Source organism: Crocodylus porosus, unplaced genomic scaffold, assembly GCF_001723895.1.
Source record: "Crocodylus porosus isolate Cpor-Errol unplaced genomic scaffold, CroPor_comp1, whole genome shotgun sequence".
NCBI classification, from domain to species: Eukaryota; Metazoa; Chordata; order Crocodylia; family Crocodylidae; genus Crocodylus; species Crocodylus porosus.
Genome location: NW_017728913.1, coordinates 4,647,923 through 4,652,634, shown reverse-complemented (window position 1 = coordinate 4,652,634; position 4,712 = coordinate 4,647,923). Strand labels below are relative to the sequence as shown.

General features: G+C 45.9%; 1 long non-coding RNA gene across 1 annotated transcript in view; it reads left to right on the top strand.

The window, feature by feature from the left end:
- LOC109309803 overlaps positions 1–4,088 on the top strand; it is a 17,762-nt gene extending 13,674 nt beyond the window's left edge. Inside the window, exon 3 of the long non-coding RNA XR_002101045.1 lies at positions 4,077–4,088. This is a non-coding gene — a long non-coding RNA (uncharacterized LOC109309803). The remainder of the gene's footprint in view (positions 1–4,076) is intronic.
- The last annotated feature ends 624 nt before the right edge of the window (positions 4,089–4,712 follow it).

Here is a 4,712-nt window from a genome sequence, read left to right as displayed (position 1 = left end):
GGGGGGGTGAGGCTGTGTGGGGCAGCCATTGGGGCTGCAGCAACTGGTGGGGGATGGGGCCAGGTGGGGCAGCAATTGGAGGCTGGGGTGGGGTATGTAGGCCTTGCAAGGGGGGTGGTAGCCCCTGTGGGGGCCATTTGGCCCCAGTTGGGGTGCCTGTACACCCTGTTGGGGGGGGCAATACCCCTTGTGTGGGGGCCGAAGCCCCTGTTGGGGGGGCTGAATCCCCTGTTGGGGGCCATTGCCCTGTGGGAATGCAGCAAATCATGTATTCATGAATTCATGAAACATGTATTTAGAGTTCACTTTATTATTATGATGAGACTTGCTTTAACACTGTAAGATATATCAATCAAACATTGTCCAACTGATCACTGTCTCTGCTTTGCTCTCTGTCTTTATAGTGGTCTTTTGTTTTGCTTGTGGAGGTACATGGCTTTGGGGGTATCTTACAGAGTGACTTTGGGATTTTTTTTATTAGGGATTTTTCAGTTTTCCAATAGGGAACACCAGAATTCCTGCTAGGGAGGCCAGTGGCAGGACCCTGCCTGCTCAGAGCTGGTACCTTGGACCTATCTGGCTGTGGCTGACCTTCTGGACAAAGGGGCCAGGAGGACATGCTTTGACAGTTCAAAGCAGGCCACCATATCTGGAACATCTTCCGGGTGATAGCTTTGCCAGGGTGGCCTTTTATACTGCTGGGGCCAGGACAGGGTAACTTTTTATATTGCTGGGGACAGCACAGGTGCTGGCTCCGGGCTCTAGCTCCCCCTGGGTGAAGATCCAGGAGGAGCCAGGCACGGTTATTTTTCCCCAAGTGGCACAATTTGCTCCACAACAAAGTGCATGTCTGAGCACGTGCGTGGAAGCAAAAAGCCCAGGCTCAGATTTGCACTGCTTCTATTTGAGCTAATGCAAGCGCATGTGCTTGCATGTGTGGGTGCACCCATTTGGTACATTAATAATTTTTCATACATAGGATTATTCATATGTGTGCACTCTTTAAAGACTCAAGTTTCTCGTCTTCTGCCTAAAGATTATTTCTGCAATTTTATAAGAATATTCAAGACTCTTTTTGGATTTTGCTAAGAAATGTGGAGTATTTCATGGAATCCTCTTCTGAATACTAGTTTTGCAATTAGGTTGGTTTTACTGTATGTATTGTTACTAGTAGGAAAAGTGCTACTTAGGCACCCTTCTCCCCACTTGCCTGTCCTGCCATACCTATGCCCTGGCTCCTGCTGCCACCTGCCTGCTCCCTCACTGTCGCCTATCCTCCATGGCTCCAGCTCTGGGCTCACTGTGGCTTGGGGTACAGAGCACATGGTTGCTTTAGCCCGGCCTCCCCCAGCCTGGCAGCAGTGGTTGCTGTGGCTCTGGCCGCAGCCCTGGAGCTGTTGCCACCTCTACTACTGCTGTTTGGCTGGGCAGAGGCTGGAGTGACCGTGTGCTCCATACCTTGGGCCAGTGTGGGGCCAGAGCTTTGGAAGGTGAGTGGTGGTACAGGGAGCAGATGTGGTGGAAGTGGGGCAGGTGAGGGTACAGGAGGCTGTGGGGGCTGCTAATGGAGTGTGGTAGATGGCTGTGGCTGTGGCTACAGCCCTGACCCTGGCTGGGGCCAGAGTTGAGCTGCAACAGCTGCCTGCCCTCTCCCCTGCCCCACTTCTACTCAAATCCAAGACGATACTCCCACATGTTAAATGCGGGAACAAAGCCTCGTCTTAGATTCAAGTAAACACAGTAATTTATTTTCTGATGATGCCATTACTTTCATTTTGAGGGGGAAAAAAGGGTGGTTGTAGGGGCTTGTTGTTTAGCAGCAAAAATCTTTCTTCTGTAGTTGGCTTATCCATTGCCTTTTGAACATGCAGACACCAAAACCCATCTGAGAAACCTGAATTTCTTGAATATATATATATAACAATAATAAAAGATGTGCTATAAGGAAGAATCTTTGAAGGTAGGATTTTATCTGTTAATGTTACCATTTGATTTATAAAACATAGTTTACTTCCTGAGCAATAAGAGATACCTATTTTAAACTTTTTGTTCCTATGTTGTTCTAGCATGACTCAGTCCTGATCCAAAGAGAGAAATTACATTTTATGCAGCATTACTCCAATAATGAAATATTTTTCATCTATAATGCCCACCTCTCCACTAACAGATATTATCCTTGAAATAGAATTAGTTTGTTTGAACTGCATATTCAGAACTTTTGTTTTATTGTTTGAATGTATAATTCTCTGAAAACATTGCAAGAAATGTCCAAGGAAGATAAGACCGGGGTGTTTTGACACATTGTTTTTCTCACACAAGGAATTCAGTAACAGAGATCATATCGCAGCAACCCAAATAATAGTATTTAGTAAAGTTTTCATTAGTTAATAATGCTACTCAAATGAGGATGTGAATGGCTTTGGAGATGGGATTCTTTGTCTTTTTATGTATTTACATGAATGCAAGCTTGAATATTTTAGTTTATTCCATAGATAAGTGGTTGGAATTGTAAAATTATGCATGGAAGTACAGCATAAAAATCATTTTCCTATATAAGCTTGGGGAGGGGATGTACTAAAAGTTAATACAGATGCTGCTATCAACTTTTATTAATAGAAAGATAGTAATGTAACCTTCCACTGATTTTTTATGTTAATTGTGACACTTTCATATTTTGAAAGAATATAAACTGTATATATAGCAAGCACATGAGATTCTGTTTAGCATCACAATATATAGCAGCATCTCCTTTTTTCTTTTTCTTTTCCTTTCTTTTCTTTTGTTTTTCTTTTCTTTTCTAATATTTCAATTGACCTTGATGTTTGCTGTTTTTTAGATTTTGCTTCAACAATTTGTTACCATCATAATTATTTTCCTCCATCCTTTACTCCTCCTCCTCACTCTTCACTTGTAATCCAATGAGGTTCAGTGCCAAAGCTCTGGCTTCACTGGCTAGAAGGCCATAAGCTTGTTTTGATAAGGAAGGAAAATTGAAGACTTGCAGAGTGGTTGGGGATGGAACTTTAATAGGTAAAAATAGTTTGTATAAAAAAATTAATAAGTAAAAGTTCCTTGTATGTGAAATTATCTTTTATTGATGCACGTGTTTGGCTGCTGCTTTCAGTTTCACTAATCAAACATTTATCAGTGGGCTTTTTGGTTTTCTCCAGTGCTAACGCTTGAGTGGTGCTGTATACCTTTTTAAATGAAAATGAGGGTTTGAAGGGACCTCAGGAGGTCATCTAATCCAACCGCCTGGTCAATAGTGGAACATCCCTGACTATATCATCTGAGCCAAAGCATTGTCTGCTTGGGTCTTAAAAACCTACAAGGATGGAGATTCCACAACCTCTCTGGGTAGCCTGTTCCAGTGATTTTCACTATCCCCCCCACCCTGTTTTTTTTCCCTGATATCTAACCTAAACTTCCCTTGCTTGTTCTGTTATCCACCACCACTGAGAACAGTCTAGCTCAGGGGTGGTCAAAATCCAGCTTGCAGGCCAGATCTAGTCCACCAACAGATTTAATCCAGTCTGCAAGTGGATAGCCACCAAGTCAGTGGATCTGGCCTACGGGTGGCCAGTGGCTCCAGCTGCTGCAGGGTACTGGGCAAGTGTTGGGGACTGCTTTGGCTCAGCGGCATCAGACATCAGCTGAGGACCTGGGCAGGGCTTCCCCCACAGTGGGTCGGCAGCAGTGTCAGCTGTGGATGCAGTGGGCAGATTCAGGAGCCTGGATGCAGAACCTGCCAGAGGTGTCCACAGCTAATCCACCACCCTCCCAGTGTGGTGGAAGCTCCTGCCCAGAGCCCTGACCCAGCTGCCTGCCAGGGGCATCAACTGTGGACCCAGGGAGGAGCTGCTGTAGGTGGGTGGCAGCTTCTCTTTCTCTTCTTGCCCCTCTGTCTCTCACCCCCTCCTTCCAGAACCTGGCTGAAACTGATGCAGCTGCCCACCCAGCCTGGGTCCATAGCTGGGCCTTGAGGCTCTTAGTGAACTACAGCTTCAGTTGGGTTCTGGAGGGAGGGGAGGAGGGAAGACAGAGCGAGAGACAGACAGAAGAATAGAGGGACAGAGACATGGACAGGGAGGGAGAGATGGACAGAGGGAGAGAAGGTGAGAGGGGGGAAAAGATGAATGTGACCCTTGACATTGCGGCAGAACTCATTAAGTGGCCCTCCAGCTGAAATAATTGCCCACCCCTTGTCTAACTCTGTCTTCTCTGGAACCACAAATCAGATAATTGAAGACTATTATTAAATCCCACCAGTCTTCTCTCCTCCAAACTAAAACCCAGTTCCCTTGGCCTCTCCTCAGAAGTCATGTGCCCCACCTCCCTAACCATTTTTGCTGTCCTCCATTGGACTCTCCAATTTGTCCACATCTTTTCTGTAGTGGGGGGGGCCCAAAACTGGACACAGTTCTTCAGATGTGGCCTCACCAATGCCAAATAGAGGGGAATAATTACTTTCCTCAATCTGCGGGCAACACTCTCTTATTAATGCAGCCCAGTATGCCATTAGCATTCTCGGCAACAACAAGGGCACACTGTTGGTTCATATTCAACTGCTTGTCCACTATAAGTCCCAGGTCCTTTTCTCCAGAGCTGCTGCCCTGCCAGCCAGCCCCCAGCCTGTACTGGTGCATGGGATTGTCCAGTCCTAAGAGCAGGACTTTGCACTTGTCCTTGTTGAACCTTATGAGATTTGTTTT